At 37.1% G+C, this 25,069-nt stretch overlaps 1 long non-coding RNA gene across 2 annotated transcripts in view; it reads right to left on the reverse strand.

The window, feature by feature from the left end:
• Window positions 1-25,069, reverse strand: part of LOC120889124 (uncharacterized) — a 167,203-nt gene that overhangs the window by 46,560 nt on the left and 95,574 nt on the right. For both annotated transcript variants that reach the window (XR_013424914.1, XR_013424915.1), the window contains exon 2: window positions 4,121-4,642. This is a non-coding gene — a long non-coding RNA (uncharacterized LOC120889124). The remainder of the gene's footprint in view (window positions 1-4,120; window positions 4,643-25,069) is intronic.

Consider the following 25,069-nt stretch of genomic DNA (forward strand, 5'->3'; position numbering starts at 1 on the left):
AAGGCCCCTGGTGGCAAAGCAAGGAAAATGTCAGGCATTAAGCTGTTGGCAGCCACATTCAAGGCCACGTGGCTAAAGTGGAGCTGCAGCGTAAAAGAAATGCAGCCAACAGGCAGACAAAGCGGAGATCAGAGGCAGCTGGGGAGAGTCCTTGCTGTTTTCAAGGCCTGGATCCAGTTGTATTCTAGCCCTTGCCTGGTTTGCTCAATTTATGTGAGCCAATAACTCCCCTGCTTTTCTCTCCCTAGGTTTTTTCACATCGAGTATCTGCCAAGAACCCTGAATTACCATTTAAGAAGGAGGGAACAATATTTGCAAAGGTAAGGAGCAGTGGCATAACTAATAAAATGTCTAATAAGTCCCCCCATCTGTGCCTCTCCCCCAAACAGAAAATATACCACATTATTATGATTCAGACAGGGTTTGCTGTTCTCTGATGATGTATGACATCATTAATTTGGGAGAAGCATTTTCATATGGAGACTAGAAAAGTTTAAATTATGGCAGGGAAACTTTGATAAGCACAGTGATCTATTTTGGTATTGATTATACTCTCATGAAAGTTTGATCTGGCATTTATATTTGGCTATTCAACATTGCAGCCAATTAAAGATCAGGAAGGTGGGGCTTAAATTGTACTGCACAGTAGACAGAATTATGAACTGCTTGACAGGCCACTTGGTAGAGCAGCCTTTCACAGGCTGTGTTCTGAGATGAGATATGCATGCTCACACAAACTTGGGGAAATACTGCCTAAGGAAGCCTTCCTCTTGGAGGTTCACAGCACAAATTATCACATAAGAATAGTGTCAGTAAATAAACCTGCTTAATTTAGCATAACATCTAAACAAACTTATTTGCACCAGAACGGTTTATTTTTTCATTCTTTCCAGGGTTATTAACAAACCCAAAGCAATTTGCTCCAAATAGCATTAAGGGACGCATACAACGTAGATGCAGACTTGAGATTTCATGGAGTTTCACCCTTTCTCTTGTCATGGAGACTAAATGGCAAATTAAATTATGTGCTTAAGTATCATAAAATCATAAGCAGATTTTTTTTTAAAGAAGTCCAAGGAAATTTCTTCTCAATTCTGGTACATTTTTGTTTATTTCCTAACGGCATTGTAACTTATTGGTAGTGATTAATTGGAAATGTTATATTATCAAGCCTTTTTAAGGGCCATGTGGCAAGGTGGAATGCATGATCTGCATTGCCATTTGCCAGAAAAGAAGTAACAAACAATGCAACTTATCTTGGAAGTTGCAAGGAGCTTGATTGGATAAGAGTTCAAGATGCAAAGCTCAGTAGAAGAGGCTAGATAGCATAAGGGTCCCAAATTTGGCATAAGAATAAGACAAGGGCATGGATATATACGTGCTAACTGGTTATAGTAGGGGCAAAGGAGAACTCCTAATGAAGGAGTTTCTGGCTGGGCCCCAGGCTGTGTGGTAGACTGGGAACCAAAGGAGCAATTTCTCAATCCTGTCTGAATAAGAAACTCAGAATTCTCCTTTTTGCTGGGTTAGCTCCTCTTTCTGTTGTCTTCCTTCTAACGTTATGATTCTAGAGCACCAAGGGCGTTTAAATCAGCACAAGGTGACAAACACAAGTACACATGAGAAACCTGCTCATTCACAGATAAGCACGTCTATGCAAGTGTGGAGAATCATTTAGAGTCATTCAAAACCAAATGAACTGTCAATATACACTGAACAAGATAAAAATTGTTAAGTTATCCCTGCCTCACCTAGGCAAAGTAAATACAAAATTACATTCACTATAAGGCTTCTGAAAAACAGTTTGTCAAGTAATAGCCAATAGTGCCAGTCAGTGGAATAATTAATTACAAATGGTACATAAATAGATTCAAACAACCATATAAATAAGAATTTTTTAAAATTCATGAGCTACCTACCCTTACTAAGCTCTATATAATTTGGCAATAATTAATAATTTGACAGTACTAAAATACAATCACCATTTATAGACTAAATCATTTCCATTTTTCACCACTGAAAACATAACCCAAAGCTTTTCACTAATCTCACTCAGCTATAGGAAATGCTCCACCCAACCATATCCAGAATGTAATAGAATAACTCTAGGAACAACTCCAGGATAAAGATATGTTCATTATTCTTTCCTAAGTCTTATGCATATGTCTGGTAAATAATTCTATCTTTTCTTAAAAGAAAAATGCATTTCAGTCCTTAGTTACTTTATGCTAGCCTCAAAATTACTTATACACTACCATGTCTCATCTGCATCAGCGTTATCTTGAATTCTTAAGAACTGAATGAATGAAGTAAAAAATGTGTTCTATTTTGTTAATGCTTTCTTATGAATTAAGCATATGTGTATCTTTTGTTGGGATTTCAATTGCTTTCAATCTGACACTATTCACCACTTACCAAAATAATCAATTCTTTGTAAAATAATTTCACCTATTTTGCTTGTGATGCAGATTTAGAAATAATCTATTTTTTACTAGCTCCCAATAAGATAAAACATATAATGGCATTAAAGGGTAATTTGGATATTTTACTGACTTTATATTTTGGCAATGTTTCATGCCTCATTTGCCTGAAAACTCATTAGATTAGTGCAACACCATGTTTTAATGCAATAGGTTCAAACTTATTTTTCCAAGTAAGTTGAGCCCTGCTTATTTTCTGTACTTTCATGCTTGAGTTAATAAATTGCAAAGTTCCCCTCTTCTGTTTGCTCTGTTTTTCTTTATATACCATTTGTCAGAGGTGCTTTATTTTGAGAAAGAGGGAGGAGATGAGAAGTAAATTACCCCTTGGGCTGGTGAAGTAAGGTTTGCCTGCCTACAATCTGCAATCTCAATCATTTCTTATATTTCACTGAGCCTTCAATTTATGACAAGTATATGCACTAAAACTAACATATCAATCAGAAGAAACCAGAAAATAGATATTGAGAGAGTGCCAGGTGAGGACAGCAATGGGGAGTGCCCATTTCGGCAGGAGTGAAGGCTGGTGACTGGTAGGGAAGGTGACTTCTGTCTCCCACACAGTCCTGAAGACCCCTACAAACTTATAGAGGGCATCTTTTAATAGGCAGAGATATTTCTTGACATTCTTTCAGGTCATTTAACTTCATCCCCCTTATAATGAGGATACACTTGAAACATGACTGAAAGATTCACTTTCATATGGAGAAATGATTGAATCATAATAGATCACAGTGTCACCCCATGAAGGCTGTCACTTGGCCAAAAATGGCCTTATTCACCTGTACTTTTTGAAGGATCTGAGAGTCATCTTTGTTATGAAAGTTTACTATCAATCAATCAATCAATCTATTTATTTATTTATTTATTTATTGGTACCAGAGATTGAACTCAGGGGCACTTAAACACTGAACCACATCTTCAGTTCATTTTTTGTTTGTTTTGTTGTTGTTATTTGTTTTGTTTTGAGACAGTGTCTCACTAAGTTTCTTATGCCCTTGCTAAGTAGCTGAGGCTGGCTTTGAACTTGCAATCCTCCTGCCTCAGGTTTCTGAGCCATGTGTACGTCACTGCAACCGGCTTGTTATGAAAGTCTAAATGAACACACAGAGATCAGTTATTGCTCCTTCCACCTCCCCCACTGTGCTCCAAAATTGTGGCACATATGTCAACTGCAGTGCTACACCCTGGATGAACTTTTCAGGACTTTATGCTAAGTGAAATAAGCTAGTCACAAAATCATAAGTTTGGCATGATTCCATTTAGATTTGGTCAAATGCATACAGACAAAAATGTAGAATGGTAATTATATGGGGCGGGAAAAATAGCCCCTTATTTTCAATCATAATGAATGGGTATAGAGCTTCATGTTATAAAATAAAAAGTCACAGAGGTGTATGGTGGTGATGGTTGCACATTCATATGAATGTATTTAAGACCACTGAACTGTACCCTTAAACTGGTTAGGATGAAAGTTTTACATTATGTGTATTTTACCCCAAAATTTTCTTAAGTATCTAAGCTACTCTGTCCTCTTTTCCTCATTGACTCTCCAAATTGTATATTATCTCTCTGGACCTCAGCTGTCCCAGCTGTCATCTGCAGGCCCTTCCATTGCACTCCCACCCCAAGGCTCTTACCTCATCCTGACCACAGCAAGAAGAATTATCTGACCTCTTCTTTACAACATCGGCCTTTTCATGTAGTGGTTAAGTAAACAAGTGCCTCCGAAATCACTGTCATATTTGTATACCCAAAATTGTCCTAAAGGCAATGTTCAATCAATTTTTATTAGTTTGCTAATTTCTTTCATTTACAGGTGCTACATGGACAAAAAAAAAATGACCATGAAGCTTTGCATTCTTCTTCCCCACTCTCTCAAAATCATATCTATCATTCATATCTATATTTTTTCTCCAAATTAGATATTTTATGAACTTTTCAAGAGCTATAACTTCAAGTTCAAAATCTCTAAAAACTGCACTTTGACTGTCACTTGACTAGTCTTCCAAAGAAACTGAGAAAAGCCCTCTCCTTTCAAATGTCTCAGTGACACAGAGAATCTTCCTTCTTTCTCCATAGGATGGTCTTCACTGAACTTGTGGAAGTATCCAGTCATTTTTATGTTGCTTTGGTCATTCTTGATTATCTGTGGTCCTCCACTGGAAAAATCAAAAAAGGTAAGTTTTATTATTTAGCTTTTTAGAGTTGTTTTTAAAGTGTTTTAGTATGTCTTCCTGCACATAGCACTAGGGTAGTCAGAATTTTCTATTTCCATTTTCTGGATAAGGAAATTGTTATCTCAGTGTCATTCTGCTGAATTGCCCTGTCACTAGAAAATAACCCTTACAAACCAGAGTTTTCTGACTACTTCCCCACACTAAACTGATTTAGACAAGTCACTTTTTCTTTCTATCCAGATCACAGGTGATTTCTACTGGGCTGAAATTTAGGCCTCATGGTAACCTGAAACTTAGGCTCCTACTCACACCTTGGTGCATGGTGCCCTTCACCTCTGCAGTAACACTCAAATTAATGCCACTGAGATGTAACTCTGAGGGCAATTAATCAATAGTGCATTTGTAAGAAGCAATTGTCCCTTGCCATATATCACTGCAAAAAAGCAGGGTGGTTGGTATTCCCTGTACCTACTAGAGCGTGGCAATTATTGCAGCCCCAGGGAGTAGCATTTGCTCAATATGTGACAGACCCATGTGCAGCTGTTGCTAAAATAATTTTTTTTCCTAGTTAACACCAGAAATATAAGATGATGCATGTTAATTTTTCTGAACTATCATCATTAAGTAAAGTAGCTGACAAAATTGAGTATTTTATGAAAGGTCAAGTACTGTTAATAAAGTTAATTTTACTTGGTATCTGCATGTCACAGTCACCTTCTTTCTGACACAAGAAGGGTTTGCTAGGAACACTGTGAAGTTCAATGGATAAATACAATAGAAACGGATTGTGACACTTTTACCTGGTAGCTTAGCATTGAAATGCACACGATGTCAAGTGGGAAATTAATAATTACACTACTTTTTACCACTGAATGTCTGTCAAGGAGAACAAAACCATGTCAAGCAGAAGCGAAGTACAGAGATGGAAGCATTTGTGACACCATCTCTAGTCACTGCGGGAAATTTCAAATCAAAGACAAGTTCAATATGTTCCCCCCCAAGTTAACAGACACATAGTACTAGTCTAATAGAACAAATTAAGCTAATTTGGTATTCATGCTGCCTGGAACTACATATCAAGACATAAATCCTGTCACATTAAAATAGAGATTTAAATCAAATAAGGGTAAAAATTTCAAGTTGGAAAGCAAACTTCTCTAACATAGATTCATCCTTGTCCACATAATATCCAACCTCACATTATTAAGAATAAGGCAAGATATTTTTTCCTACTGGTTACATTAATAGTATAAAACGATAATTTCTTCAGATTTATGTATTCATACCTGAGTGTTGTGGCCACTGTGGTTTTGCTACAAGGTAAAGGGAACCAGTTGCCATCTTAATGTGTTTAACTATAAAAGAGGATTTTTTTGTGAAGATATTTGTGTACATAAGTATCCACTTTGTGGTCTGACTTGTGAGATATCAGAAGATGCCTTCAATGAAAATATTTTACAATGGATTCTGAAAATCCCTCATTAGAGACACCCCAAATTAGTAATTTTATAACTAATATTGTTTCATAAACATAAAACAAATGACAATCAGCCATATTTTAAAGTCCTTACCCCTATCAGCAATATTTTGGATATCAAACTAAGTCACCTATTCAGCTGGTTGTGAATTAAACAAAGGTAGAATTAAAGAAAGATAGTCAGTGCAGATAGGCAAGAGTTGCATTCAGGGAATGGAGGCCAATTTGGGTCCCGGAAGTTAGATCTCCTGAGGGATTGAAATGTTAATACCTTCAGAGCCCTTCCTCCACTCTTAAGATAACTTAGCCCTGCTCCAATCTGTTGATAAGGTAACCTGTTCCAGGAATTGTCCCTCCCTCCAAGGAGTTGTAAAAGTTGTTAATTAATGTGTCCTGGGCTGCTTCTGGCCTGGATCACTCCATTTGGCCCTTCTACCTGTCCATCTGCTTCTCACCTTTTGACCGTTCCACCAGAGCATCTCTGGGTCTAGTCATGCATGCAGGAGAGAGATGAGGGGAAGAGAGCAGGAGAACAAACTCGTGATCCTCCTGTCACAGCCTCCCCAGCCACTAGGATAATCGGCATGTGCCACCACAGCTGGCTATATAGAACATATAAAAAAGGCAGAACACTCTCACTTCTTGAGATACCAGGATACCAGCTATGGCCCCCTTCTCTCTCCCCAGAGCAGTCTGTGGTACCCCTTTTTAAGTAAACCGTGCTTTATATGCTTGCCTCCACGTGCTTCTCTAATGTTGTACTTCAACCTGTGAGGGAGCAGGACTTGTCACCTGTAACTACAGGTGTGTTAGATCAGGCAGCCTCTTTCCTAGTCTGAAGAAGAGAAGAGGAGGTAGATGTTAAAAATCTACATTTTGGTACCATTTCAGAGGAGCTAGAAGTAGGAGGCAGAGAATGCTAAAAACTAACAGCATACCTCAATATTTTCCTCAGGAAAAGAAATGAGTAATAGTCTTAAAAAGATGTCTAGAGTCTCTGGCCCATCCTCAATGAATCATGTTAAAGACAAATGCATTCTTTGCATTCACCATGGGCTTTAACTCCAATAGATCATCCCTTAAGTCTCTGATGCTACATGTTTTCAAAAAATAGTAAAGAGCTTAGTATAGTAAAAAAAAAAAAAAAAAAAAAATTCACCTGGGTAACAATTGCAAGATGCCAGAAGTCTCAGAGCCCTGCTTTTTATCATGAGCTGAAAAGCCAATAAGTCTTAATTGTCTCTAAACAATCTCCAGCTGTGTAACCTTCTTTCCATGTAAGATCCTTATAAAAGAAAGGCTCATAAAATAGTTTTCTAAGCACTATATTTATGCTGGGATTTAAATTTCAATTACAAAGAGAAATTATATCTACCATTTGATGCAAACGCATTTGAACACATTACAACTATAAAAGTAAAACCTGCTTAATCCTCTCATAAACTTAGTAATTTTATAAAACTCATATTGTTTCATAGTCATAAAATGTGAATGGCAATCAGCATTCTAAATAGTATCCTGAGTCAGAAACGCAAGATTTCATAGTATTCTCAATGTTTCCTCCTTCCATTTACTCTATATAATAAGCAGAGTGAAATATGCCTTCCATACATTAAAAGTAAAAACAGTGTTTATTATTCCATGACTTCTGGATCTTGTGGATATCTTCTTCTACTCTAAGGGCATTCAGAACCATAGATTCTACTTTTTAAGTGAATGTATCAACACTTCTCTTAGTCTATCCTAATTTGTAGCATATGCCTAAACATTTAGAAAAAAAAGAAAGAAAAAATAATAAAAATTCCACTTCATTACTTAAGACACTCTAATTATTATGGCAATCAACCCCTCAATTCTTTCTCTCCTCTCAAATCAAAGCGGGACTCTCCAGCACTTTGGATAGAATAATTTGCCATTATTCTGGGCCCTAACAATCAATACATATCTCCTAAGTAGCTCATGTGGAAAGGCCACAGTTCCAGTGAAGAAGGCAAGAATTGTGTCATGACATAGAAATCTTATGCTCCTTAGGAACTGAGATTGCCAAAGGAAAGGATTTGACATTTTACACGAATTTTAAGTCACCATCGTTAAATATTCATTAAGAATGAATCCCTGTGTTCTAGCTTCATAATTCAAATCAATTCGTACATAAAGACTAATTTCCCCTCCTCAGCATTCACTTCTTTCTCCCAGGCCTTGGAAGCTTTGGGAATCTCAAAAAGGATGAGACACACACCCCCATCAGTTACACTCATTTCTCCCTCCTCTCAGTTCTCATGTCAGTGAGGAAGAGGGTTTAAATGAAATTTAGGTTTGTATAAATTGGGAGTGAGGATCCAGGAATATTGAGACTGAAAGCAAAAGAGCTTTATGCCAAACCTCTTTTTAATCACATTTTTCTAGAAATATTAGGTTAGTGGTAAAGAAAGAATCATAGTATTTATTCATGTTCATGCTTTACGAAAATTTTCTGAATAATGTATGTGTGGCACATAATAAAATAGAAGATTAACAAGCAATCTAAAAATAATATATTTTTACTGCTTTGCTCTCTATTTCAAGGAGAACACAAGCTTGCAATCTTAGAACTCATGGAGTTATCTTTGCCTAAAAATTGAAATGCATAAAGGAAAAGTTGCCAATCACTAACTATATAACAAAGAAAATTCTGCACATCATGCCAAGACATTATGCAGTAGGTGGAGTTAACATAGGAAGCTTTTATCAGGAGTAAGTGGAAACCCATTACCTCCTAAGTTAATAACTGCAAAACATAATATGAAGTTCTATTTTAGTAGAGCTTTGTATATTTTTAAAGATTAAGAAAAGATCATTTGTCTCCCTTTCTATGAACTGGGCCACAAAATGAGTTGCCAATGCCTTTCCTTCTTTTAAATTCTATTTTGTCACAAAACAATAAAGAAGGTAATAATAGTCCTATAAGGTTGACTCCACATGAATGAACTAAATTCATAAGAATGGAATTTTTTTTTTTCATGAGGCAAAGAGCCTTACAGCACTGTAGGCAGAGATTAATATCTGGGAATAAGTAGACCACAGACCATTTGACCATTTGGAGAGTTTTATTTCAAACATTTTCTCTCAAGAATGATCCCAATAAGCCAAAACAAAATTTATCTTTTTAATTTGTGGCCACACCATGTAAATCAGGGTTTTACAGAAAGGCATCATTCTCTTGGAAATGTGTAGGGATTTGATGATACACCACTGTCTCTGACAGTGCTGCTAAGTGCCAGGCAGGAATGAGACCCATGCTCTTACCTAGCCCCACTGCCAGGGGAGGTGAGAGGCATGAAGCCAACTTCTGGTGGGGGAGCAAAGCACCAGAGCAGGGAGCATGAGCCACATGTGGGTGTCTGGATTTTCCCATAACATCAGTCAGGAAAAAAATCAAAGCCCTTAACAAACCTGTATTGACCAGTGCATCTGAGGCAGCTCTTCAAGCCCCCTAACAGACTGGACAGCTGAATGCCTTGTGGGCAAGGCCTGGTGGGACATTGCCATGGTATGATGGTACCTCATTTTGCTCTAAAGAGCATAGAACAATCTGAGACTCTTATTTCATGGACACCCCAAAAATATGACCCCAAAGGAGTTGGATCTGCAGAGCACATTCTGTTAACGCACCGTGCAACATTTGAGGAACTTCTGCTTTGAAGCTCCACAGGAACAAGAGAGGATGTTGTGGAAGAAATTTCTTCCTTGTACTGGGATGAACCATGGACCTTAACAGTAGCTAGCACAACTATAAATTTACAAAGCAAAGTGCAAATAACACCTCTACTAATTATACTGTGGGTCAAGTGTTAGCCACCAATCATCGTGCAAGAAGTTCTTGGTAAAGTTCCAGTCATACCAGTCTAGACAGTTGTTTGGCTCAAGTTGTGAACAAGATCTTTTTTCACCTTTTATTATGCTTTTATTTTCACTGTTTAAATTAACATTATCATTAAGTACTCAAGAAAACCGTCCTAAGCACTAAAGAATGGTTACATAAAAAATAAATATGTGAAAAGACTTTAGAATAAGGTAAAATGCAAAGACGTGTCTACCATTCTAGCTGGCTCAAGTTATAATATGCTGACAATATGAGAGAGAGAGAGAGAGAGAGAGAGAGAGAGACTGACTGACTCCAGGAAGTATGAACAGAGTAAAGAGGAAGAAATGAGTGAATGAGTTGACCTGCAGGCCTGCAGGTCTTGTCTACCCCCCTCCACTCCCACCCCCCCACCGGTTCTCCTGCTGCCCTCACTCTCTGGCTCTTTAACCTCTTCCTTTCCCACTGTGCTCTGATTAATTTTCTCTGCTGACCCCTTTTTGGAAGGCTCTGCTATGGTTTGAATGTGCCCCCAACATTCATGTGTAGGAAACTTAATCCTCAATGCAACAGTGTTAGGAGTTGGAGCCTAATAAGAGTTTTGTAGGTCCTAAAAGCTCTTCCCTCATTACTGAATCCAGGATTGGAAACTCCCCCCCCCCCAAAAAAAAGAAAACCCACTAATATCTGAGAGATGAATGTTGAGCAACATGAAAGGTTTTTAGTAGCTAAAGAATGCAGAGAAGGGAGCTTTGCTCTCAGATCAGCTTCATGATCCAAGCAGTTTGAGGGGTTACAGTTATGGATTAGGAATAATGAGACAAGCTAATACAGGGGAAGAATATTCATGTCTTTTGTGGGAATAAGTGGAGATCTTACAGGAACTCGGGTTTCTACCCTGCTTAGGACAGTTTTCTTGAATACTTAATGATAATGTAGGTTTCTTTAGCCTTGAAGCAGGTGAAAAAGAAAAAGAGAGGGATTTGGGAAGTTTAGGTCAAGTTGATCCTTTATTACACTTTCCGACAAAACATACAGAACTGAGTAGAATAAAACCCAAAGTTTAAGGCAACAAAGGAGACACACACGATATGAAGACAGAGATGCCAAGCCTTTTCATCCCATTCTAGTCATTCATTGGGCATATTTAGACCCAAAAGAAGAGTCAGGGTATTTAGCAAAAATGACCTTCAAGCTCCCAAAGAATAACCTAGTCATGGTGATGATATATATCTGTAATCCCAGCTGTTTGGAAGGCCAAGGAAGGAGGATCCCAAGTTTGAGGCCAGCCTTAGCCTCAGCAATTTAGCAAGGCCCTAAGCAACTTAGGGAGACAGTGGTTAAGTATCCCCCTGGAGTCAATTCCCAGTGTCAAAAAAAAAAAAAAAAAAAAAAAAAAAAAGCACAGAGAACACTCAGTGCAAGGAATTTCTTTGTTACTGGCTTGAAGGAGCACATAGAAAGGATACGCATACAGCCTCTATGAGGTAAAATCCATCCCCCTTCCATCAGCCAGCAAGGCAAAAGGGACATTATCCCTATAACTAGAAAACTGGATCTGGTAACAATAAATTGAAATTGGAAACAGTTCTTTTTCCCTGAGCAACACTCTGACTCTGGCCTTGTAACAGACTCTGTGTAGAGAATCCAACTGAGCCCATGTGAACTGTGACCTACAGAATGGTTCTAATAATTCTATGCTGTTTTAAGTCACTGCTTGTGGTAATTTGTTATGCAGCAGTAGCACACTAATACAATGGTGCCAGTGACCAGAATGGAAAGTGGTTGATATGAGCAGGTGGCACATGTCTCACAGAGGAGCAGAAGGTATGGCTGGTACAGTAAGATATTTAGAAGCATCACAGATGAGTCTACTGTGACATAGGTGATGTAAACCTGTACAAGTGCCATAGTCCTTTTTATGCTAAGACTACCAATATAATTGGAAAGTGAACAATACCAAAAAATTAAGATGTAGAATGCATTTTCCCTTGTCACAAATTTTTCATTGTCATCCAGTAATTTTAAGAACTAAAAATTAATTGAAGCTAAAGATTGAAGTCTTGGTACATTAATATATACTAATACTAATTAACTTTATTTTAGAATCTATCTATGAACTGTCACAGATAAATAAGTAGCTAGATAGATGGATAAATTCATAAAATAAATGAGCTCTGGGTATTTTATCAGCATTCTCATCTTGTCAAAGAAATTTCTATTTGTTTTATGAACTACTTATTGGTGAAACAATTTCAATTTATCATTTGATGGTCTTACGGCTATAAGAAATTTGAATTAATTTAGAGAAAATATCACCATATACATGAATTGATTAATTTGGTCAATTATAAACTTTAAGGTAAAATTATGCTCACAAGTTGCAGGCAATGATCAGCTTGTAATTTTTTACTGGAATGGAGAGGTCTTCTTTATAATAGCTGTAATATGAGGGAGCATCTGCTGCAATGAATAAAATTTTTATATCAATTTATCGTTTTAAATGAACCAAATAAAACCATTATCTCGATGACTTGTAATTTATAGGACTTTTAAATCTCCACAATTAGGTGGTGTCAAGGTGCCCTTAGAAATAGCCTGGGACTTCTGAGTAATAAATAGTCACTTTTGAATTTATTTGCAATTTACTTATTCAGATAATTTTATACTAAATTTCCTGCTTTAGAATTCACTGCCCACTTAGAATTTTGTTGTTTCCTGGCTGTGAGGTGCAGGCCTCCCCACAAAAGGGGCATTTTAATTTTCTCCTGTTAGTCAGAGATGAAAGGGTACCTTATTGAGCTTTGTCAACATGAATACTTGGAAATGTTAATTGATTATAAATGAGAATATGACTAACCTAAGGTGATATGGGAATGTGAACATCTTAAGAATAATGGGAGTTTGGGGACCATGGAAAAGATAATGTGGATGTTGGGGAAAAGAAAGGTACAAGTGAGACTGAGGAAACGAAGAAGAAATAAAAGACCCAGAAGAAATATAATACAATCTTATCATCTGTGCAATAAAACAAATAAAAGAAACAAAAGATGTAAAGATCAAAAAAGATTTTGTAAAACTGCCTTTAATTTCAGATGAAATGTTCACCTTATAGAAAAGCCTAGAAATCCATGAAGTTCCATCCACAACTGCTAAATGAATTTGGCAAGATCCTAAAAGACCAGGTCAATAGAAAGAATAAGTGGTATTTCTATACATTGGCAGTAAGCAATTGGGTGGAGTGGCAGCAAGCAATTGGGCATAGAAATTTAAATAATGATGCTATTGATAGTAGCATCAAAAACAAAACTTTTTCATTGACAACAACAACAACAGAGACAAAAATTAAGGAAAAAAAACTTAAAAGCTCTAAATACAGGAAGAGATATATATGATGGTAGTGGTTTGAAAAAGTCAACATTATTAAGATGTCAATTCTCCCTAATGAATTTATAGAGTCAATACAATGAATATAATCCAAGGACTTTCTTATAGAACTTTACAAGCATATTCTAAAATGTACTGGAAAATACAATATTCCTTCTAGATAGCCCACACAATTTAGAAAAAGCAAACCTGGATGAATTAGATCATCTAACATCAAAACTTAGTAAAAAGAATACAATAAACAAGAAAAGGTGGTATTCCATTGGCATAAGGGATAGACAAATAGGTCAATATAACAGAAGAGAGAATTTAGAAATAGACCACACTTAATTAGTGCAAAATGTCAATAAATGGTTCTGTGATCACTAGATATTCAGATGAGAGAACAAAATAAGAACCCTGAGAACATACACCAAATTAATTCAAGATGAATCATAGAACTGAAAGTAAAAGCTAAAACTTAAAGTTCCTAAAAGAAAACATTGAAGAATATCTTTACAAGTTATTATAGACAAAAAATAAAAACATCAAGTAACAGAATGGGAAAAAATATTTGCAGTGCATATATCTGGCAAAGGATTTGTATCCAGAATATAAAGAACTCCTACAGTTTTGTAATAAAAATACAATCAAACCAAAAATAGTGATAAATAGAAACAAAAGACCTGGACAAACGTTTCAAAAGTAAAGATATACAAATGTGCTTGAGCACATGAAAGGTACTTGACATCTTTAGTCATAAGAAAAATGCAAATTAAAACCACTAGAATTGCTATAATTGAAAAGATTGACAATAGCAAATGTTGAGGAGGATGTGAACCAACTAGAACTCCCACATATTACTCGTGGGACTGTAAAATGTTACAGCTACTTTGGAAAACAGTTGACATTTCCTATAAAGCTTAATATGCACCTGCCCTCTGAACCAGCATTCCCATGTCTAAGTATTTACACCATAAGTACTATCACAAAATATGTAATATATCCATAATACATGTATGGATATGTACACACATATACTAGATGACGTGTATAAGACTCTTCACAATAGTCTTAGCTAGAAACAACCTAAAGGTCCATATCAACAGGTAGAATGAACAAACATAAATGCAATGAGATACTTTTCAAAATGAAAAGAAACAAATTAGTGTAATATGCATCAAAATGGATGAATCTCAAAAACATTACTCTGAGTGAAAGAAGCTAGGTACAAAAGAATATATACTGGATGGTTTAATCTACAAGAAATCCAAAACCAGACAAAACCCGAAAATCACAAAATTGTTGTTTTTTGAGATGAGGAAAAGTGGGAGGGGAGAGGTGGATAAGAAAGTGAAATGAGGGAAGTTTGAGGAATCACGGGACTGATTTATTTATCATGTTTTGGGTGATTATTAAATGGATTTCTATAATTATCAAAATCTATCATTCAGCACACCTAAGATCTATAACTATATATAAATTATACATCAAGTCTTACCCTCCCAACAAAAAGAATGGAAGAAAATGTGACAGAATGTCACCCTTTGTTAATGTTTAGTGGCAAATATACTATAAAAAATTTTCTCTGCAATTTCTTGTATTTAAACAAAAAAATATTTGAAAGTTAAAAATTTTGAAGTATACCTCTAAGTTAAATAAATTCTTTGGATCTCAGGAAGCTTGGAAAGTTATGCACATAGCCAGATAAGTAAGTACGTTTTTGCAGTTCCTAAGTATCAATACGCCAGCAAGGACTTCAACGCCCAGGTTCCCAAGGTACCAATATGAGTAGGTTGCAAGAAATTGTATCTGAAACTGGAGGCATTCCCACAGCCCTAAAGAGCTTACCTTGGGAGGTGACTACAGTGAACTAGAACATATGGACACTAGTCTTGAGCCACCAAAATTCAGAATTTAGACTTTAGAAGCAAATAACAATTTAAAAAAATTTTTCTTTCTTTTAAAATGCATGACATTTACTTATTTACCATATATACTCACTTTCAGTAACACAGAAACAAATGAGCTCAGCACCTCATTTCAAAAATAACTAGTAAAAATAGGCGACAACCAGATGGCACCTGCTGATAATAGCACTGTCTGAAAGCCACATCACAAATCACGCAGGTGACGTGTGTTTCATTCTTCTTGTCCTGTGCTCCAAAACGGCTCTCAACTCCAAGGTCAGAAGGTCATATTGTACATGAAAGCTGTTGGCAACTGGATTCAAATTAATAATGGTGGGACCTCTAAACACCAAGACTATGCCTGCCTGGGTTTGTGTGTTTTTGTGGATTTCTAGCCTTTACCTTCCTTCAATCACAAATAGAAATGTTCAGTTTAACTGAATGACAATTTGACTTCTATTTGTCTTTGTACTCCAAATATGGTCCCTGGTTTGAGCCATACCAGCAGAGAACTCTGTCATGAAAACATTGCTTTGGCCCCTTTTAAAATCACTTTCAGGAACTGTACTTGTTAGCATCATATCACTTTTAAGGATGGCATTAAGGACATTGCCCATAAAATCATAAAGTCTCAGGAAGGAAGATCTGTCAGAAACTGTAAAGCTCCAGTTTTGTAGCAATTGTGTTACCTCTTAAGGCACTAAATAATTTATTGTTTTGTGTAGTTCATTCTTTTACTTAATGAGATAAGTTTTTATCCAAACATCCTGTACATATGTATTATCTCCATGAAATGAAAGTGAAACCAGAGAGAGCAATTTGAATGTTTAGAAATAGACAAGCTGTTTTCTAATATCTTGACAGAGTGAAGATCCCCAGATCCTAGTCATAACCCTGAGGGAAATGAGAAGAACTCCAAGATAGATAAGATTAAAATCTATAACACCCCAGAAAAACACAACTTGAAATAGAAATTATAGTTTTAGGGAAAAAAAAATAAAACTCATGTGTTGCACACCATAATCTATATATGCAGGTCATACTTGAGCCCCTTAATAGGAAACAGCATGACATTTTCTCCTATATACATGCATATAGGAACAAATAACACAAAAGGTTAGCATGAGGCTCATCTATGAACACAACAGATTCATCTATGAACTTAGGCCTAACATTAGGTACAGCATTCCCCAGAGCATGTAGTGGTAGGGAAAATGCATACTGTGTTTTACAAAGTAAATCTTCCTATATGTTTTCCTGCAGTATTAAAATAATAATTATTTCTTCTTTTATCAAAAAGGTAAGGTGGTTTGTTTTGATAATGTAGTTATTTTTAAATAATCTTTAAAATTCCAGTTGGAAAACTTCAAGTAATTCATACAGTATACTTCCAAAGTGGGGGAGGGATTCTTTTCCAGAACTTCAAGAACAATTTGAAGTTTTTTTTTTTTTTTTTCTGATAAGTCTTGGCCACAAATAGTAAAAAAAGGATAGATATTTTTGACTTCAGGTGAATAAGTTACTACCTGAAATGGTTGAATGACAAATAATCATTGAAGTTGGCACAGTGGATCCATGATAATGGAATGATCAAAATAGTCTACATATTGTTTGACCTTGGAGATTTGCATTTATTGATTAATATAAGCCATAATTTTATCATAATGAGCCATTTTTTTCATACCCTTTTTACATTGTCATCTCCTCTACCATAAATCTGACTCACTTTTTAATCCTATCCAAGGAATAAATTCCTTATTGTAGTGATTATATGTAAAGCTGAAATCACGAGTCTGCTAACGTATTCAAAGCAATTAGCAAGAACTGATTGTCATGCACAGGGTTCTCAAGACCTAGAAACACACATATCAAACTTGATCTACACCATCCGTGAATCCTTCACATGGTCAAGTTCCTGGCTTCGTCCATTTGCTTCCCAAGGCTTGATTTGGACATCTGCCACAGGACTTTGCCCATCTGGACTTATCATTTGCTGCTTAGGTTAGCATCTCCCTCCTTGAAGGATAATCTCCTCGAAGGCAATAACAGTGTCATGTCATCTTTGTATCCCCCTTGGTACCCAGCACTCGTTTGTATACAACCTTGTGTGCTGAATTGAAACTTTGAGCATTGAAGGGAGATTTTTGTTTACACAAAGTCTCTCTTACAGAGATTCGTTTAGGTAGACAAACAGTCTGGCCAAGAGTTGGCACTGTACAGGAGCCATGGAAAGCATCACACTGCCTATTCATGTTTTCCTCTCTGCTGCCTTAAGTGACTGCAGTGCCAAGGCTCTGATGGAGTGCCCTTGCCATTAGCCTATGGCCATCTGTCATGCCAGGTTGGGAATGGCAGCAGGTCGAGGGAACCAGGCAAGGAGCCAGAACCAGGAAAGTGGGATACAGTTAAAACATAAGGGTCATAACTGCAATGGGGTTAGTCAGAAGTCATTAAACGAGCAAACAAACAAATGAATAAAATCAAAAGGACACTGACAGCAGAGGACAGAGAATAATAAAAGACTCCACGATGAGCAACCAGAAAATCAGCAAGAGTTGAAGGTTTGCCCAAAGTAGGAGGTCGTTATGGCCAATAAGGCTACACATAGAGATGCAGAGATGCACCTGTCAGACAACTCTGAGTAACATTCCTGTGGCTAAAGCTGCTATTGAAAGCACATTCTGAACTAAATTTTTTTTTCAATAAATTTTGTAACACCTTATAAAAGGCACAATTGTGTTATTGCCTGAAAAAGCACAAATTTATTGAATTTAAACATTTTAGGCCCAATTTTAGCTACCCTGTTTTGGATTTTCTTCTGTTTTGTAACACATCAGGAACTTCAAAATTTTTAAATTCTCCTTCAGAAATGCTTGAGAGGACACATTCTACGTTTTGCTTTTATCATGCTGACAGATAGACACACAAACCAAGAAGACTTGAGCCATCTCCTAGGTCCCTAAAGCCACATCTAATCCCCTTACCTGGATACTTAAGCCCTCTATGACATGGCTCCAATCTGTTTTTCCAGTCTTAACTCCTACTATTTTCAACTTCCCCTCCTGGACGGCGACAGTAAAGAAGTCCAGGCGTCTCATAAGCTCAGGATAAAGCCGAGCCTTCTTCCCCAGCGTCCCCCTCAGGATTGGCAGGAACAGGGTGGGCAGTGATGCCTGCTTGTTCCTGGCCCAACCCCTCCCTGTTCCTCTCCTTCACACTCACAGCGCCACAAGACCATCACCTATCTTGAAAGTCTTAAGGCTCATCTCACCCTGCCTTGTATCCTTGCAAATAAGTCAGAAAAGCCAGGGCAGTGCAGACTCCCAGGTCTAGACTCGTCCCCGGAGTCACAACACCCTCCCGCTCCTACAGCTTCTCCCTCCTGAATTTTTTTCAATGACACTTCACATGGGACATATTTTTCTTATTTGCATGCCTGTCTTCCCTCCACTAGAACACAGTCTCTAGGAGGGAGAAGTTTTTACTTGTTTGATTTCCTGCAGAATCCCCTTTTGTCTAGGACATTGCCTGAGACCTAATGGGCACACAGAAAATATTTGTCTAATGGGTCAGTGAAAAAAAAAAAATCTATTTGAACAGACTGCTGGATTACATCCTGGATACAAGCAGACATTATGCTGCTCTATCACCCTGTTTGAATAGCTCCTGCTACTGCAGCTGGGGCCCTCCCTTGCTCCTGTCTGCCTGTGCCAATCCTCGCTGTCAAGGCCCATCGATAATCCCTCCTCTTCTGCAAGGCTTTCTCAGCCCGTTGCAGCCCGCAGGTATCTTGTCCTCCTCTGAACTGCTACAATACTTACTGTCATTTAACCATTCATCATCATCCTGCTCTGCACAGTTATGTAGAACTGCTGTTTATACCTTCAGTGGTGATTTAACTTAGCACTTTTCATCTCCTCAACTAGATTGTAAAACAGTAAGAACAAGAATCTTAATTTTATCCTTCTTTATTTTCCCTGCAAAACATTCCACGGAATAAGGGCCTAGCAGATTGTTGCTGAATGAATAAATGCTTGAAAGAATTTAGAACCGAGCCTGGAAAGAAGAACAAGTCCAATTTTATTTATCTATTCTAAAAGATAAGACCGGGGCTCTCTTTTTTGTTTTTATTAACCTTTGTGTGAAAATGGAATATTTTGTTAAGCAGGGCATGAACTAGGAGCAGTAGAATCAGTGTGAAAGTAGCAAGATGTGGATTTATTCTCCCTCCCAAACCCAACTTTGTTCCCGTGTCCGCTTGTCTCTGCACATGGTGTGCCTTAGGGAGAATTATACAAGCTTCATCTCAAAAGGCGGATTCTGAAGGCTCCAAGCTAACCATGGTTTCCCACTGTTCTTACCATCAATTGTAGTCACTTAATGCACTTCTGGCTTTTAACTTAATTCTCAGATATGAATAGTGAGACAAAAATTATTGGGGGACTTCTGGGAAACATTCCTTGGCCTTCAAGAAAAAAAAAAGGCATGAAGAAAAATGTTGTCTTCCATTACTGTAACAAAATGCCTGGGATAGTGAACTTTACAAAGGGAAAGGTTTGTTTTGGTTCTCTATTTTGGGGTGTGTAGTCCATGGTCAGTTGATTGCATTGCCTGGGACTGTGGTGAAGCAACACTTGATGGCATGGAGCACGTGGTAAAGCAAGCTGTCTCCTCACCACGGCAGCCAGGAAACAGAGAGAGGAGCTTCCCATAATCTGCTGCAGGGGCATTCCTTCAGGGACCTCAGACTTATCATAGGGGCCCATCTCTTAAAGGTCCCACCACCTCCCAAAAGTACCATGTGTGAGGACCAAGCCTTTAACACAGGGGCTTTTCAGGGATATTCCAGATCCCAACTATAACCACCACCACCTTCTACCTCTGACATTCTTAGGTAGGAGTGTGCTTGGAACTTTCATTGCTGTATCGTAACCAGGAGTGAGGCTCATGTGAGGACCAAACCAACACACAGAAGAATGAAGGCCTGAAAAGAGAGAAAGAATCTGGGACTTTAATGATGTTGTTTATCCGTTGAATTAAAGCCATACTTATTTTAGATCTTATTAATATAATTTGAGGTTGCTTTCCTAGTACTTGTACTCTGAGCATTCTATATGATAGCATGTATTAGATAATATTCATTAAAAATAAACTAGGAACAAAGTCCTATGACTGAATGCTCTTATCAACCTTAGTGATAATAGCTGAAAACGGGAAACAATCCAAATGTCCGTGTGTAGATAAGGAAATCCCAGTATACCCATACAATGGAATACTACTCAATTATAAATATATATATATATATATATATATATATATATATATATAAAAGGAATAAAGTTCTTGACCATCCAACAAGGATGAGCCAATCTCAGAAGGTCATGTGGCATGGAGCACATGGTAAAGCAAGCTGTCCCCTCACGGCAGTCAAGAAAGGAGTTTTTATTCCATTTATCAGATAGTCTAGAAAAGAGAAAACTGTGGTGTAATGGTTACCTTTCTGTGTCACTGTGGCTGGGCCATGGAACCTGGGTTTTGTTCAAACATCAATCTAGATGTTGCTATGAAGATATTTTTAAATTGTGGTATAAAACATAAACATAAAATATGTATCATATGTAACTATTCATAAGTCTACAGGTCAGTAATGTTAAGTGCATTCATATTGTCCTGCAACTGATCTCCAGAACTCTTTGGGTCTTGTAAAACAGCAAACACTGTGCCCATTAAACCATAAATTCCCATCTCCCCAACCCCTGGAAACCACCTTTCTACCTCCTGTCTTTGTGTATTATACTACACTAGTTATCTCATATAAGTAAAATAATACAGTGTTTGTCTTTTTGTGACTGGTCTATTTCATTTAGTATGATGACTTCAATGTCACAGGATGTGCCAGAATTTTCCTTTCTTTTTTTTTTTTTTAGGGCTGAAATAATAGTCCATTGTATATATGTGCCACAATTTTCTTTTAAGTCCATTCATCTCTCAATGGACACTTGAGTGCTTCCATCTTTTGGCTATTGTGAATAATGCTGCTATTAACATGGGTGTATTAATATCTCTTCGAGACCTTGATTTCAAATCTTTTGTGTCCATACAGAGGTGACATTGTTGATTTAAAACTATGGGAATTTATTTTTTTATGTGATTAAACTAAATGAGATTTTATACTTGTGTGTATATGTGTGTGTGTGTGTGTGTGTGTGTGTGTGTGTGTGTGATGGTTAGTTCTAATTCCAAAGAGAACTCTAGTATATTTGAGGACAAAAAACAGATCAGTTGTTCTCGGGGAAGAAAAAACAGATTGATTATAAAAGGGCACAAGATAACTTTTGGGTATAAGAAGAATGGTTTATTTCTGCACTAATACAGTTGTCACAGGCACATGTGACTGTGAAGCACTTGACAGGCGACTAGTCTGAATTCAGATATGCTGAAGGTGAAAAAAAACACATACATCAGATTTCAAAGACATGGGGGAAAATTATGTAAAAATATTAGTCATTAATTTTGATTACATATTGATACACTTATACATATTTGTTCAAATAAAATATGTTATTGTTATGGTCTGAATGTGAGGTGTCCCCCAAAAGCTTATGTGTGAGACAATGCAAGAAGGTTTAGAGGAGAAATGATTGGCCTCAACCCAATAAGTAAATTAGTCCTCCGACAGGAATTAATTGAGTGGTAACTGAAGGCAGGTAGGGTGTGGCTAGAGGAGGGGGACATTGGGAATAGTGGCTTTGGGGTATATATTTTGTGTCTATAAGTAGTTTCTCTCTGCTTTCTGATCATCATGTGAACTGCTTTCCTCTACCACACTATTCCGCCATGTTTTTGTTTTTGTTTTTTTGTTTTGTTTTGTTTTTGCCTCACCTAGAGCCCTGGGGAATGGAGCTGGTTATCTAGGGACTGAGACCTCTGAAACCATGAGCCCTTAAATAAACGTTCCTCCCTCTATAATTTTTCTGGTTGGATCTTTTAGTTAATGCAGCAAAAAAAAAAAAAAAACTGACTAAAACAATTATTAAAATAAATTTCACCTGTTTTCTTTTTTGATATGGCTACTAGAAATTTTAAATTACATATGGAGTTCATCTTATATTTTTATTGGACAATACTGTTCTGCATCTTGATTGTGATATTAGATACACAACAACACATAGATAAAGTCTTTTAATTACACGCTAGAAATAGTGAATTTTTCTCTATGGAACTTATACCCCCAATATACAATTCTAAAATGTGGGCAAGAGAAACCAGAAACAATTTTCTTATGCAAAAAGTGTTGTGTTACAGTATGCATGTTGTGTTCCTCCTCACTGCTGCATCCTTGCTCATGCTGCTCCCGGTTTCTACAAAGCAAATCTCTTTCATCTTTTGGGAACTGGTTATGACAATCTCATTCATCACCATGCATCATCCCCATCCCAGCTCTTGTTGGCCCCTCCAATCTCTCTTCCCTAAGTCCTCCCTGCGGGACAGTCACCGTCTGACTTCTCCTTCATGACACAGAATTTCAGCTTGCTGGGTCCGACACCAGCCAAAAGAGTAGGAAGGACTCAGGGACAGGGACTGTGTTCAAGGTTGAGGAGTTCAAAATTGAAGATACAGCTGAGCTGGTTTTAAAGACCGGGGCTGTCAATTGTGGCAATGCAACACTAACATGTTTTATGCATGTTTGGCATGACTTCCCAGCTAGTGTAAGTTACTGAAAGCCAGGAACCTTGTCTAATGCTTCATAGGCACTTTCCCACAGGAATAACTTATCCTCTAAGTAGCACATAAATGCGTACAGTCTTTGGAAGAGCCACATGAACTTGAGGGGCAAGACCACTATGATCTGAAACTAACAGCACCACGCCTAACTGAAACTGGATCCTACCAGGACTTCACATCCCCTGGGCCTTTTCAAGAGTACCTATTAGTTCTCTCATGCTTTCTGTACCTCAGGATCTGTAGATGTGGTTGCAATCTATCTTACTTTTCATGGTTGCTTCCAGAACCATCCTTTTCCATTCTCTTAAGAAAGCCACATCAAAATTCATAGCAGCTCAATTCACAGTAGCTAAGGTGTGTAAACAATCTAGATGCTCTTCAACAGATGACTGGATAAAGATAATGTGATATATCTATATCTATATCTATGCAATGGAATATCACTCGGCCATAAAAAGGAATGACTTTATGATGTTTGCTGGTAAATGAATGGATCTGGAGGTTATCATGCTAAGTGAAACAAGCCAATCCCCCAAAATCAAAGGCTGAGTGTTCTTTCTGATATGTGGATGCTAGCCCACAATAAGTGGGGGAGGGAATGGAAGTTCATTGGATTAGACAAAGGGGAATGAAGGGAAGGAAGAAGGGATGGAAGTAGAAAAGACAGTAGTATGAATTGGACATAACTTTTCTGTGTTCATATATACACCACCAGTGAGTTTCCACATCATGTACAACCACAAGAATAGGATCCTAATTAGAATAATTTATACTCCCTGTATGCATTACATGTCAAAATACACTCCACTGTCATGTATATATAAAAAGAACAAATAAAAAATGAAAGCCATGGGCTGGGGGTGTAGCTCAGTGACAGAGCACTTGCCTCACATGAGTGAGGCCTTGGGTTCAATCCTCAGCACCACATAAAAATAAATAAAAATAAAGATATGGTGTCCATCTACAACTAAAATAATATTTTTAAAAAATGAAAGCCACATATATTACAGAACAAATTTTTGCAGTTCCATCCTCTTCCTCTACTTCTTACCATATTTAAGAACTGCATCACACACAAGCACTTATATGCCAATATCTTTGGCAATTAGCTCATACCTTTCTCTCCACTGCAAGCCCTATCAGGGTCCCAAGAGGACAACTTAACCAGCCCAAACCAGACTTTTGGTGGTTGAATTCAGAACTAACCTAAAGCAGAATGAATGGGTTGAACAGGTTCCCAGACCTTCTGTTCTTTAATTCTATCCTCTCTTTGCCAGCCTCTAATATTCTGGCAAATCTACCAGAGCAGGAAAACAAGGGACAGAAAAGCATGTCGGGAATGCTTAAGAGAGCTTTCAAGAGATGGTTTCTTTAAAAAATGTCATCATTCCTTCTCTAATTTAAAAGTTGATTATTATACAGTTAGTTCAATTTAATATGAAAATGTTGAGGAATTAGAGGCAAACACAACAGAAATCAAAATGACCCAAATTTTGTCAATCAGAAAAAAAAAAAATCTAACACTTTAGTGTATATCTCTTCCCATACCCCCCTTTGTAGGCATTTGATTTTTTTCTTTTTTAATGGAAACTTAGTAAATATACTATTTGATAATTTCCTTTTTATATTTGATATTCAATATAAAATACAATTAATAAATACATTTTACATAATCGCTTTAATTTGATTTCATAATTTAACTAATCCACAATTGTTAGCAGTTTAGCTCCTCTACAAATTTTTGTTATTGCAAACAGAATAAAATGAGCATTTTATAACGAGGTCTTTGTGCACATTTTTAATATCCTTAGGATAATTCTTTGAAGTAGATTTTGGGGTTAAACAATTGATAATGCTATGTTCACATTAATTAGCATGTTGTAGATAGAGCCTCCAAGATCTTTGAACTGCTATCTCTTTTAACATGTTCTTAAAAAGTTATTCGACAAGGTTCTGTTTCTGGGAGACGTAACCAGTAGCTAAGCTTCTATCAGTTTAATAGAAAAGTTTTGTTTATTTATTCATTCTTAAAGTTGCTGCTTTTTCTCATGTTCATTCAACAAACTTTTTTTAGGACTTACTACATGCTG

The sequence above is a fragment of the Ictidomys tridecemlineatus genome, chromosome 8 (assembly GCF_052094955.1).
Source record: "Ictidomys tridecemlineatus isolate mIctTri1 chromosome 8, mIctTri1.hap1, whole genome shotgun sequence".
Taxonomy (NCBI): domain Eukaryota; kingdom Metazoa; phylum Chordata; class Mammalia; order Rodentia; family Sciuridae; genus Ictidomys; species Ictidomys tridecemlineatus.